Below are 14,739 nucleotides of genomic sequence, written 5' to 3'. Positions count from 1 at the left end.
TTCGGTCTTCAAGGGTCTTCTTTCTCCAATGTTGCATGGCAGCATTTCCCCATGCGTTCCCTCTTGGGACACGTGTGTAGTGCTCTTCATTAAGTGGCGAAATCTCCCCCATTTAATTGTCCAATCAATCCTTTTTCATGCTCATTTTCCTTTCCTATAAAGATTTAAAAATAAGGAAATTAATATCATAAAAATCAAACTCTACGGCTAGAATAAAAGGGAGGAAAGGATCTGATTGTTTATTTATAAATTCCAACTAACTAACTAACTATTGGTGGGTCTTTATATGCATTTTGGTGGCACCATGGGGTGACACCAAACTTAGTTTGAAGCAATGTGATGAAAAGTTTTGTTCAAAGCTCCCAGGACTAGCATGCATCTTGGTTTGCTTTGAACACCAAACTTGTTCTTCACTATATACTGCATGATAAGGATTTCACCAAATGTTTGTCAAAGTTTTGGTTGAAATTCATAAACATTGACTTATTCACTATTTTCTAAAAACATATAGAACATGGGTTGCCTCCCATGAAGCGCTTCTTTAGTGTCACTAGCTTGACGTTTTTCCCTCATCAGGGTGGTTGGTAGTGCTTAAAGTCCTCCCCTCTTGCTGTGGACTTATATCCATTGGTTGGGTCAATGATCTCCACATGTTCCAGGGAAAGAACTCTGTTGATAGTGAAGACCTTAGGTAGTTGAGATGGCACAGTGGGGAGATTAGGGGGAATATCTGGGAAGTAAGCTGAGACAACTCTATCCCCTAGAGAGAAGTCTTCTGTAGGAATCTTCTTGTTCCTCCACCTCCTTGGTACCTTCTTCTTTGTTTCTTTTGAGGTTACCTTCCCCTTGGTGACCTCTTTTTCTAAAGGAGTTGTGATGCTGTCTTCACATGCCTCTAGAGGTTTAGGTTCCTCCAACTTTTCCTTGAGCTGTGGCAATAACTGTTTTCCTCGTTTGTCAATTAAGGAGGTCTCAGAATGAGCTGGCTGTGCTTCAGTGCTTTTCTCCTCTTTCAGTGTCTCATTATCATCTATGCTTAGTTCCTTGTCCTCTTGATCTGTTTCTTGTGAGAGTTTGAACACATTGAAGCTAAGTCGTTCATCATGGATTCTCAATATTAGCTCCCATTTCTCTACATCGATAAGTGCTCTGGCTGTAGCTAGGAATGGTCTTCCCAATATGATTGGGTGAGTGTGACTCTCTTTCATGTCCAGAATGACAAAGTCTGTTGGGAGAAAGTATTTCCCAACCTTTAGCAACACATTTTCCACCACTCATATTGCTTGCTTTTGAGTTTTGTCAGCCAGTCTGATAATGACATCTGTGGGCATTATCTCATTGATCTGCAGCTTCTTCACCAAGGATAGTGGCATTAAGTTGATGCTGGCCCCCAAGTCACATAGTGCTCTATCGAATATAGTTTCACCTATGGCACAAGGGATGTGAAAACTCCCTGGGTCTCTTCTTTTTGTAGGCAACTCAGGTTGAATAAGGGCACTACATTCCTTGTTCATCACTATAGTCTGGCCTCCTTTGAGTGAGCTTTTTCTGGGAAGAAGTTCCTTCATGTATTTGATGAATGCAGGCATTTGTTGAATTGCCTTGATGAATGGTATGTTCACATGCAGAGATGCAAATAAGTCTAGGAACCTTGAGTATATTCTTTTTCCCACAGCACCATTGAGCAGTTGAGGGAAGGGTGCATAGAGCTTCAGCAGCTCTTGTTGTGATATTTCCGGTTCTTGGTGATCTTTATCCTCCTTCTTTGTTGAGTTGTCTTCAGATTGTTTGAAAACTGTGTTTTGCTTGTCTTTAGTCTCTTGATCACTTGTAGTGACCATTTTGAAATCTTCCCATCTCACTTTCTTTGCTTCTCCTTTGGGGTTTTTCTCCGTGTCACTTGGGAAGCTATCAGTAGGTTTGGGAATTTTCTCAGCTAAATATCCCACCTGGAATTCCAGCTTCCTAATGGTCTCTCCCTGGTTCTTAATATTGGCTCGCACCTCCTCTTTGAACACCTTATTTTCTTGAATCTCTTGGCATATTCCTTCAAGTAAGGCTTCAATCTTAGAGAGCTTGTCATCAATTGATGGGTGATTTGGAGCAGATGTGCTGTTTTGGTTTTGATATGCGTTTGGGGAAGTATTGTTGTGAGGGTGTTGGGATGTCCTTTGTGTGAATTGTTGGTAAGCTGCATTGTTGTTGGAATTGTGACGTCTCTGGTCTTGGTTTTGATCTTGCTGACTTCCTCACCCAAAGTTTGGGTGGTTTCTCCATCCAGGGTTGTAGGTCTTGGAGTATGGATCATAGTTTTGCCTTGGTGCATTCCCAATGTAGTTGACTTGCTCCTGACTCCCCTCTGCTTCTTCATTCACTCCTTCTTGGGTTGTTGATGAGGTTGAGATTGCTGCTACTTGGTTCCTCTCCATCTTCTTGGTGAGGTCAGCCAGTTGCTGGGTAATGAGCTTGTTTTGGGCCAATAGAGCGTCTACATTGTTTAGCTCCATTACTCCTCTTGTGTTCCCTCTTTCGGAAGCATAGAAGTAGTCGTTCTCTTCTACTGTTTCAATTACATCTATGGCTTCCTCAATAGTCTTCTTCTTATTCAAAGATCCTCCTGATGAATGGTCTACGGCCTTCTTTGACTCATAAGAGAGCCCTTCATAGAAGATGTGCAGCTGCACCCATTTGTTGAACATGTCAGGTGGACACCTCCTTGTTAAGTCCTTGAACCTCTCCCATGCTTCATATAGAGTCTCACCATCTTGTTGCCTGAAAGTTTGGACCTCAGCTCTCAGCCTATTGATTCGTTGAGGAGGGTAAAATCTCGCTAAGAATTTGTTCACCACGTCTTCCCAAGTTGTCAAGCTTTCTCTTGGGAAAGATTCCAGCCACTTGGCTGCTTTGTCCCTAAGTGAGAATGGAAACAGGAGCAGTCTATAGGTGTCAAGATGAACACCATTAGACTTCACTGTGTCACATATCCTCAGGAAGGTGGTTAGATGTTGGTTGGGGTCTTCTTGAACACCTCCTCCAAACGAGCAGTTGTTCTGAACAAGGGTGATGAGCTGTGGTTTGAGTTCAAAGTTGTTGGCATGGATTGTTGGCTTTTGGATGCTACTTCCACAATTGCCTGGGTTTGGATTGATGTAAGAGCCCAAAACTCTTCTATCCTCCCCAGCATGATTTGCTCTACCTCCTCCCCCATGGTTGTGATCTTCTTCTTCATGATGATTTTCCATGTTGTCTTCCATGTTTGGTTCAAAGAATTCCTCTTCTTCCTCAGCACCAACCACTTTCTTTCCTCTTGCTTCCCTCCTTAATCTAAGGAAGGTCCTCTCAGGTTCAGAATTGAAGGAAGTTGAAGCCCCGCTTCTTCTCCCTATCATACAACCAACAGGTGCAAGCAAGAAAAGATAGGTGCAGAAAGTATTGGTGTCAGAATTACTGTTAGTTGTGGGTGATGCAATATATCAAACAGTTAGTGGGTTAGAAAACAGAATTGAAAATAACAAAAAAAACAAAAAAGTAGAGGGGGAAAGGGAAGAAGTTCAACTAAAACAAAAAGTAAATCACTCAAACAGAAAATGAAATTCACAAAATAAAAATGCTCAATCTAGTGATCTTCCAATTTAATCATTGTTGATGCACAATCAATCCCCGGCAACGGCGCCATAAACTTGATGCACGGAAAACTTGTCTCACAACAAATCTCCCTTCGACAAGTGTACCGAATTTATCGTCAAGTAAAAACTCACAATAGAGTGAGGTTGAATCCGAGAGGGATTGATTGATCAAGCAACTTTAATTAGAAGAATGTTCTAGTTGAGCGAATCCAGAATTTGGGTTGAGAATTGCAGAAAATAAAATGGTGGGAATGTAAATAATAGAAAAGTAAATGCTAAAATTAAAGGACTGGAAGTAAATGACTGAAAATAAATTGCAGAATTGTAAATGGGAATGGGGAATTTGCTCATAAAAGTAAATAGCAGAAATTAAAGAGAATGGGTAAGATCAGAGATGGGGAGTTCATTGGGTTTAGGAGATGTTGCAATTCTCCGGATCAAGTTCATTTTCATCTCTTCCTCAATCAATGCACTCATTGATCTCCTTGGCAATCTTAAGTGATTGAATTACAATTTCTTGCAATTCAATCTCTCAAATCTTGATCAATAGCCAATTCCTTGGTCAATTGCTCATGAGAAGAGATGAAGTGTGGTCACTGATTATACCACATGCATTTCCCAAATCAAGTATTGAGAGGGTTATAGTCACATACCCATCCAAACCCAATTTGGTCCAGCATGAGAAAGCATTTCTAGCTTGATCTCTTCATTCCTCTTTCAAGGTTCAAAAGAGATCCAAGTTTAAATAGCTTCTCTTCCAAGATAACTACTCAATTGGATGAAGATCGAAAGCTTTCAAGTAAAATCAAGAGAAAAGATAGAAGAAGAATAATGAAAATTAGTATTGATCCATCAAATTACAACAAAGCTCCCTAACCCAATGAAAGGGGTTTAGTTGTTCATAGCTCTAGAAAATGAAAACAAAGATGGAGAATACATCATAAAACTAGAAAATGCAGAGAAGATAAAATACAGAGAGTAGTTCTCTTTTTCAACTTCCAGAACTCTCCTCCTTTACAATTCAAAGCTACTCCTATATATACTATTCTTCTCAGCTTCTAGTTTGCTCTTCAAGTCTTGGGCCTTTGGATCTTGAGTTTGAAGCAGTTCTTTTCTTCATTTGGGCTTGGCTTTACTTGCAGAGAGAAAGTGCTAAGTGGGCAGAGACTTTAGGTCAGGGCGTTAGGGGCGTTAACATTAAGTGAAAGTATAAGTTCGAGAACGTTAGTGACACTTAATATTTTCACTAACGTTCCAATGTACCCTTTTGCCTCACCTTAGAGCCCACGTTAACTAGGTTAACGTGGCTTCTAACGTGGCCTTGCCAACCTTCGAGAACGTTAGTGACACTCAACATTGTCACTAACGTTCCAGTGTGCCCCTTTTTGCTTCACGTTAGAGCCCACGTTAACTAGGTTAACGTGGCTTCTAACGTGGCCTTGCCATACTTCGAAAACGTTAGTGACACTCAACATTGTCACTAACGTTCCAATGTGCCCCTAGATCTCACGTTAGAGTCCACGTTAACTAGGTTAACGTGGCTTCTAACGTGGCCATTCTTAGCCATCCCAACGTTAGTGATAATGTTGAGTGTCACTAACGTTGGCTCATCATTCACTCTTCATCGTTAGCTTCCACGTTAACTAAGTTAACGTGGAAGTTAACGTGGCTCCTTAGGGAGTTGTGTGGTTGCTTCCAACGTTAGTGACAATGTTGAGTGTCACTAACGTTGTCGACAACTCTCACTTCTCACGTTAGCTCCCATGTTAACCAAGTTAACGTGGGAGTTAACGTGGTGTGTTGCATCCTTAGGCCAACGTTAGTGACAATGTTGAATGTCACTAACGTTGGCTTCTCTTCCCCCTTTAACGTTAGAGGCCACGTTAACTAGGTTAACATGGGCTCTAACGTGGCCACTCATGAGTGTTTGCCAACGTTAGTGACAATGTTAAGTGTCACTAACGTTGGCTTCTCTTCCCCCTTTAACGTTAGAGTTCACGTTAACTTAGTTAACGTGACTCTTAACGTGGGCAATGATGTATTTGAGAGTGTCATTGGCAATCACTTTTCTCATTAGCCTTGCAAGTTACCTCCCTTTCTTTGCTTCCTTTGGTCCTGAAATCAAGCAACAGAGTGCATCAAAGTTCTAGTCCAAGTCATGGGTAATGCAGCATACAATTTGTCACTAAACTTATGCAAAATCCTCATGAAATAATGTAAAATGCACAATGTATGCTTGAATCAAGGTGTAAGTGAATATCTACCCAAAACTAGCTTATTTACTAAGAAAATGCATGAAACTAACCTAAAAACAGTAAAGAAAAAGTCAGTGAAACTGGCCAAGATGCCCTGGCATCACAATTTCAGTTGATGTAGATCACTCAGTTCATTTGTGAGCAAGGGAGATTCATCTTCCCAAGTCTCATTACCAAATAATTTGGCATTCAGCTTCATGATTGCACCAAGGTACTTGGCAACTTGCTCTTCAGTAACATCTTCATTCTCTTCAGAAGAAGAATACTCATCAGAGCTCATGAAGGGTAGAAGGAGGTTCAATGGAATCTCTATAGTCTATAGTTGAGCCTCAGATTCTTGTGGTTTCTCAGAGAGAAACTCCTTATTGATCACTGGACGTTCCAGGAGGTCTTCCTCACTAGGATTCACGTCCTCTCCCTCCCTTGTAGGTTCAGCCATGATAGTTAAATCAATGGCCTTGCACTATCTCTTTGGATTCTCTTCTGTATTGCTTGGGAGAGTACTAGGAGGAGTTTCAGTAACCCTTTTACTCAGCTGGCCCACTTGTGCCTCCAAATTTCTAATAGAGGACCTTATTTCATTCATGAAACTTAAAGTGGCCTTAGACAGATCAGAGACTGTATTTGCTAAGTTAGATGGATTCTGCTCAGAATTCTCTGTCTGTTGCTGAGTGGATGATGGAAAAGGCTTGCTATTGCTAAACCTGTTTCTTCCACCATTATTAAAGCCTTGTTAAGGCTTCTGTTGATCCTTCCATAAGAAATTTGGATGATTTCTCCATGAGAGATTATAGGTGTTTCCATAGGATTCACCCATGTAATTCACCTCTGCTATTACAGGGTTCTCAGGATCATATGCTTCATCTTCAGAAGATGCCTCTTGAGTACTATTGGAGGCAGCTTGCACTCCATTTAGACTCTGAGAGATCATATTGACTTGCTGAGTCAATATTTTGTTCTGAGCTAATATGGCATTCAGAGTATCAATTTCAAGAACTCCCTTCCTCTGAGGCGTCCCATTACTTACAGGATTCCTCTCAGAAGTGTACATGAACTGGTTATTAGCAACCATGTCAATGAGTTCTTGAGCTTCTGCAGGCATTTTCTTTAGGTGAATGGATCCACCTGCAGAATAGTCCAATGACATCTTTGATTATTCAGACAGACCATCATAGAATATATCCAGGATGGTCCATTCTGAAAGCATGTCAGAAGGACACTTTTTGGTCAGTTGCTTATATCTCTCCCAAGCTTCATAGAGAGATTCTCCTTCTTTTTGTCTGAAGGTTTGAACATCCACTCTAAGCTTACTAAGCTTTTGAGGAGGAAAGAACTTGGCTAAGAAAGTCATGACCAGTTTATCCCAAGAGTTCAGGCTATCCTTAGGTTGAGAATCCAACCATATTCTAGCTCTGTCTCTTACAGCAAACGGGAAAAGCATAAGCCTGTAGACCTCGGGATCAACCTCATTGGTCTTAACAGTATCACAGATCTGCAAGAATTCAGTTAGAAACTGGAAAGGATCTTCTGATAGAAGTCCATGAAACTTGCAATTCTGTTGCATCAGAGAAACTAATTGAGGTTTAAGCTCAAAGTTGTTTACTACAATGGCAGGGATTGAGATGCTTCTTCCATGTAAATTGGAATTAGGTGCAGTAAAGTCACCAAGCATCTTCCTTGCATTGTTATTATTTTCGGCCATGTCTTCTTCTTTTTCGAAAATTTCTGTCAGATTTTCTCCAGAGAGTTGTGCTTTAGCTTCCCTTAGCTTCCTCTTCAGAGTCCTTTCAGGTTCAGGATCAGCTTCAACAAGAATGTTCTTATCCTTGTTCCTGCTCATATGAAAAAGAAGAGCACAAAAGAAAATATGGAATCCTCTATGTCACAGTATAGAGATTCTTTATGCAAGTATAAGAAGAGAAGAATGTAAGAAGGAGAAGAGGAAAACTTAAACGCAGAGAGGAAGATGGGGTTCGAATTTTGGGTGAAAGAGAAGTGTTAGTAGATGAATAAACAAAAAGAAGAAGATGAGAGAGGGGGAATTTCAAAAATAAATTAAAATAAAAATAAAATTTAAAGTTAAATTTCGAAAATTAAAATTAAAACCAAATTGAATTAAAATAATTAGTTAATTAAAAAGGAATTTTGAAAAAGAAGAAGGTGATTTTCGAAAATTAGAGAGAGAGAATTAGTTAAGTTGGTTTGAAAAAGATATGATTGAAACAAGAAGATAAGATTGATTGAAAAAGATTTGAAAATTGTTTTTGAAAAGATAAGAAGTTAGAAAAGATTTTGAAATCAAATTTTGAAAAAGATGTGATTGAAATTTATTTTAAAAAAGATTTGAAAAGGAAATTTAAAAAGATTTGATTTTGAAAATTAAAGTTGATTACTTGACTAACAAGAAACAAAAAGATATGATTTTAAAATTTAAAGATTAATCTTTTCTTAATAGGCAAGTAACAACTTGATATTTTTGAATCAATCACATTAATTGTTAGTATTAAATTAGGAAATATGAAATAAAGATAAGAAAAAGATTTTTGAAAATTAATTTAAAAATTTTCTAAAATATTAAGAAAAATGAAAAAGGTTTGATTTTTGAAAAAGATTTTGAAAAAGATAGGAGTTTTAAATTGAAAATTTGATTTGACTCATAAGAAACAACTAGATTTAAAAATTTTTGAAAAAGTCAACTCAAATTTTCGAAAATTTATGAGAGAAAAAGGGAAAGATATTTTTTTTATTTTTGAATTTTTAATGAAGAAAGAGAAAAACAACAAAAAGACTCACAACATGAAAATTATGAATCAAAACATACAATGCATGCAAGGACACTTTGAATGTCAAGATGAACACCAAGAACACTTTGAAGATCAAGATGAACATCAAGACTTATTTTTGAAAATTTTCAAGAAAAGAAAAACATGCAAGACGCCAAACTTAGAAATTTTCAATGCTTAGACACTAACAAATTGAAAATGCATATGAAAAATAAGAAAAGACACATAACAAGAAAATATGAAGATCAAACAAGAAGACTGGCCAAGAACAACTTGAAGATCATGAAGAACATATGATGAATTTTCGAAAATTCTTGAGAAAAATAAAAATATGCAAGACACCAAACTTAAAAATTGACTCTAGACTCAAACAAGAAACACAAAAATATTTTTGATTTTATGATTTTTTAAATTTTTTTTTATTTTTTGAAAATTAATTGGGAAAAATGGAAAAGAAATTTTTTTTGTATTTTTTTGAAAATAAGAAATGAAAAAAAGTTTAAAAATAAAATAAAATAAAATTACCTAATCTGAGCAACAAGATGAACCGTCAGTTGTCCAAACTCGAACAATCCCCGGCAACGGCGCCAAAAACTTGGTGTTGTTGCCGGACCAAAAACTTGGCACTGTTGTTGCCAGAAACAAATGTGAAATTGTTGTTCGTACCATCCTCGGCAACGGCGCCAAAAACTTGGTGTCCGAAATTGTGATCGTTTCTTCCTTGGTGACGGCGCTAAAAACTAAATACGCACGTTCATGTCTATTAATTCTGTTTCACAACTTCGCACAACTAACCAGCAAGTTCACGGGGTCGTCCAAGTAATAAACCTTACGTGAGTAAGGGTCGATCCCACGGAGATTGTCGGCTTGAAGCAAGCTATGATCATCTTGTAAATCTCAGTCAGGCGGATTCAGATAGTTATGGAGATTTTATAAATAAAACATATGTAATTCATTGGTGAGAATTTCAGATAAGCGTATAGAGATACTTTCGTTCCTCTGAACCTCTGCTTTGCTGCTGTCTTCATCTAATTATTCCCACTCCTTTCCATGGCAAGCTTTATGTAGGGCATCACCGTTGTCAATGGCTACATCCCATCCTCTCTGTGAAAATGGTCCAATGCGCTGTCAGTGCATGGCTAATCATCTGTCGGTTCTCGATCATACTGGAATAGGATTTACTATCCTTTTGCGTCTGTCACTACGCCCAGCACTCGCGAGTTTGAAGCTCGTCACAGCCATCCCTTCCCAGATCCTTCTCGGAATACCACAGACAAGGTTTAGACTTTCCAGATCTCAAGAATGGCCATCTATGGGTTCTAATTTATACCACGAAGATTCTAATATCTCAGACTCGGTCCCCTGTATTAGATATCTAAGAGATACTCATTCTAGCTTGTTTGCATGTAGAACGGAAGTTTTTGTCAGACACGCGTTCATAGGTGAGAATGATGATGAGAGTCATATAATCATCACATTCATCATGTTCTTGGGTGCGAATGGATATCTTAGAGAAGGAATAAGTTGAATTGAATAGAAAAACAATAGTACTTTGTATTAATTCATAAGGAACAGCAGAGCTCCACACCTTAATCTATGGTGTGTAGAAACTCTACCGTTGAAAATACATAAGTGATAAAGATGTTCATTGGCTTCGGCCCCAGAGAGGGAACCAGAAGAACCAAGACGAAATTACAATGGTAAAAAGTCTTATTTATACTAAACTAGTTACTAGGGTTTACAGAAATGAGTAAATGATGCAGAAATCCACTTCTGGAGCCCACTTGGTGTGTGCTTGGGCTGAGCATTGAGCTTTACACGTGTAGAGGCTTCTCTTGGAGTTGAACGCCAGTTTGTAACATGTTTCTGGCATTTAACTCCACTTTGTAACCTGTTTCTGGCGTTTGACTCCAGAATGCAGCATGGAACTGGCGTGGAACACCAGTTTACATCGTCTATCCCTGTTCAAAGTATGGACTATTATATATTTCTGGAAAGCCTGGATGTCTACTTTCCAACGCAATTGAGAGCGCGCCATTTGGAGTTCTGTAGCTCCAGAAAATCCATTTCGAGTGTAGAGAGGTCAGAATCCAACAGCATCTGCAGTCCTTTTTCAGCCTAAATCTGATTTTTGCTCAAGTCTCTCAATTTCAACCAGAAATTACCTGAAATTACAGAAAAACACACAAACTCATAGTAAAGTCCAGAAATATGATTTTTAATTAAAAAATAATAAAAATATAATGAAAACTAACTAAATCATACTAAAAACATACTAAAAATAATGCCAAAAAGCGTATAAATTATCCGCTCATCAGTTTTGAAAAATAAATGTTTTAAGTTATGAATGCCAATAAAATTAAATGAGTAACTGCAAATGGTTTATGGTTGCTTTGTGTGATTAATTGTTGGAATTGAGTTGAATCATGGCTGTAGTTGGTGATTGGTTTAATGATTTAATGTAGTAATTATTGACGATGTTGTGTATTTTGAAGTTATACTTGCTGCTAGTACTTGTTGATGTTGATTTTGTGTATAGAATGTTGCTATGGCTGCTGGAAATTGATTTGATGAATCAGAACTTGAGATATGTTGTTATAGATGAGATGCTGAAGAATAGATGCTGTGATAATATGGTTACTTTGCACCTATGATATGAAATTGTGATATATTGAATTAAGAGTTATTGGGAAAATTTTTCTAGTCAAAAGAAAGTTAGAAATGTGATTTTAGATGAATCCTAGACTTGAATATAGGATTTGGTATGTGAGGTTGTTGGAAATACTTTGTGCAGAATTTCTACAGAAATCTGCATAATTGGCAGCAGAACGAATGACTTTTTGGGAGCAGTCCAGACCTAATTTTTAGATGAAATTGTTTTTCTGTAAAAATTTAGTGTGTTCTAAAAATTCCATAAAAATTTCAGGGAATTTGGCCAAGTGTTTTGGAAGATATGATTTTTTGAAGTTTAGTAGTTGCTGCAGATTTTTCTGATTTTCTGGTTCTGCAGTACCAACTTTCAGACGCTATAACTTTTAATTTAAACAGAATTTTGAGTTGATTTTAAAAGGATTCTAAAGATCTATCAGTCTATTTTAAGTGAGTACAACTTTCATGTTCATATATAGTTTGTAGACTTAGATAAGTCACTTGGAAGGTCGGTTGTTTGCTGGAAACTCTGAACTGGTTTATGAAAACAGGGCTCCACTTTCAATTGATAATTAATTAATCAAATGAAGTGATATGAACCTGAAACTTGTAGATTCTGAAACTTAGGGATGTTGACTGTAATCTCACCAAAATTTAGAAGCAACGGATTAGAATTGAAATTATTATGAAATTTATAAAAAACATGGATGCTGTCTGTTTTCCAAATTTTTGTACATGCAACAGCAGAATTTTAAAGTTTGTATAAAATTCAATTCTAATCCAAATTCAGTAAAACCTAACTTAAATTAAAGATTAAGATCTCTAGAGTTACCTTACCAACATGGGTTTATATTAGACAAACTTAGAAAATGAAAAGGAATGTAAGTTGCCCCTAACAAAGGTTAAAGTTAAAGACAATGATATTGAGAGATATAGTGAAGAAAGTAAAATCCTCTCACTCCAAATGAAGCTTTTTTACTTGTGAGAGGTGAGAAAAGTGGTGCAAGTTATGGCATAAAGGCTTCAAAATCTAAGTTAAGGATTCAAGTACAACTTCAAGAGGCAATGCAAGACCGTGAAGAGCTAACAAAGGAAATAGATGTGCTCAAAGAAAAACTTGAAGAGCAACGAACACGGCAAGAGGAAGAATTAGCTCAAATGAAAGCTCAATTGGAAGCTCAACAAGCCGTGGTGAACTCTTTCATAACGCGCTTTGACAATGAAGGAAACTAGGCCCTAAAGGTACTCCTAAAATTGCTTATGGTTTTAATACATTTTCCTAGATGATTTTTATTTTATTAGTATAGTTTAATTTGTATATGGATCTATTTATCACATTTTACTTGTGTCATAGCTGAAAAATGACAAATGTCCTATTATTTGGTTTGATAAATTTGGTTGTGTATTGGCTGGACATAAGTTGTGAATTGGTTGTTTTTGTTGGAACCGTAGACGGTGGAAATATCCAAGTTTTAGGGGAGGTTCTGTCAAAAATTTTCTAAACATTTTGGATAAAACTTAATGGATAAAATTATAGTTAGTGTTATATCTTGTTTCTAATCTTTTGTTTCGGTTTTTCTTATCTACATGAGTGCTGAAATGGTGATCACATGCTACCTTGAGGGCTCAAAAATATTTTGATTCATAGAGAGACTAATCTATGTTAGAACTTTTAACTTTAGGTTGAACTTATGCAAGACATATAACTTGTAGAACTAATCAATGTACTCACTAATGTTATTTTGTTTTAAAACAACTTTAGCTAAATGAGGCATGTTTGAATTATGTATATTTTTGCATATTATATGAATGTAGACTTGCTTATTAGAATAGTTAATATATTAGTTAATTTAAAAAATAATTTAGTAAATTATGCACGCAATTTTTATTAAAAAAATTATTATAAAATAATTAATTTGCTTTTGTAACTAAAAAAAAAATGTTACAAAATCAAGTAACATTTTGTAACAAAATTTTATGATAGGAAAAAAAAGATTGTCACCAAAAATACCTTGAAGATAAAAATTTGTTACCACTTTTGTAACGGCTTTCGGTTTTTTGTAACAGAAAAATTTGTTACAAAATACCACTTTGAATTGTAACGGTTCTATTTTTTGTTACAAAAACTTTTTGTAACGGGACATACTGCAACGGACCTTTTTTTTGTTACAAAAACCTTTTGTTTCAAAATTTTGATTTTTTGTAACAATTTTTTTTGTTACAAATATTGTTTTTTCTTGTAGTGACAATGGAAGAAAATATTATTAAACAGCAAGTTTATTTTTAACCTGTTGAATTACCCAAAAAAGAATCAAAAACACAGTATAGAAATAGTACACAAAGAAAGCAGAGCATCCAATGCTAATCAAGAATCAAATAATCATTCAACAAAAATACAAAACATTCAATAATTTCTAAACAGAGCATAAAAAAATCAAATTTAGGGGAGAAAAATTAAAAAATCGCAGTTCACAGTTCACACTTCCCAAAACTTCAAAGTAACCTTCGAACGGGCTTGAACAGAACTGAACTAACAATAATTATAAAAAATTATTCAATTAATCATCCTTCAATAATTAATCAATATTTCAACAATTATTATTACAAAAATCAAAATTCATACCTAGGGTTAGAAGCTGGAAGTCTGGAAAAATGCAGAGCTGGTGGGGACAGGGACAGTGGCTGGCAAGAGGTGGCTGAAGGGGTGGCAGGGTTGAACAGAGCTGGCGCCGGCAGTCCCTAACTGCGCGATGGAAAGTGGCGCTGGCGGTGGCTGTGATTTTTGAGGGCTGACTTGGCGACGGAGCGTGGCTGCGCGAACAGTGGTGGTGGCTCCACGGACGTTGTGACGGCGAGGCTGGACGGAAGTTGCGCCAGAAGCTCGAGGTGGAGACTGGAGACGTGCGAACTGAGAGCGAGAGGTGAGGGTGGACTGCGGAGGCTCGAGAGGAGAGGTGTGAGTGGGTCTGTGGGTGAGACTAGGGTTCATTCCCCTTTGGCCCCTTCTTCAGCATGCAAAACGCAACATTTTGCTAATGCTAGCCAATTTCAAAAACTGACTGGGTCACAGTTTGGTTCGACCGACCGGTTTTCAACCGGTTTGACGGTTCAATTTCGGTTTTTGAATTTGTCAGTTTTACTGTCTGTCTGAACCGTGCTTGTCAATGGTTCAAGGTTTGACCTGTTCGACTAACCGGTTCAAACCGGTTTTCAGAATATTGATAAATACTGATAATAATATTTTTCTATTTATATTTTATTTTATTACCTCTTCCTTATTTATTTTACAACACTTTTTAACTTATTATTTCATGGTATGCCTTCTTCTTCTTTTATTTATTTATTTAATTTTATGAACGCAAGTTTTATTGATTGATTTTTTTTTTTTTTTTTTTTGGTAAACTATCAGGAGCTGATGCCCAAAGC

The 14,739-nt window shown here is 37.0% G+C and overlaps 1 non-coding gene across 1 annotated transcript; it reads left to right on the top strand.

The window, feature by feature from the left end:
- Positions 1 to 2,697: 2,697 nt before the first annotated feature.
- LOC112760112 (small nucleolar RNA R71) lies at positions 2,698 to 2,801 on the top strand. The gene has a single exon (XR_003180565.1). It is a non-coding gene; the product is annotated as a small nucleolar RNA R71 (small nucleolar RNA).
- Positions 2,802 to 14,739: the final 11,938 nt, after the last annotated feature.

This window comes from Arachis hypogaea, chromosome 16 (assembly GCF_003086295.3).
Source record: "Arachis hypogaea cultivar Tifrunner chromosome 16, arahy.Tifrunner.gnm2.J5K5, whole genome shotgun sequence".
NCBI classification, from domain to species: domain Eukaryota; kingdom Viridiplantae; phylum Streptophyta; class Magnoliopsida; order Fabales; family Fabaceae; genus Arachis; species Arachis hypogaea.
Note: the sequence above shows the minus strand (reverse complement) of the source record. Positions and strands in the feature narration are given on the sequence as shown.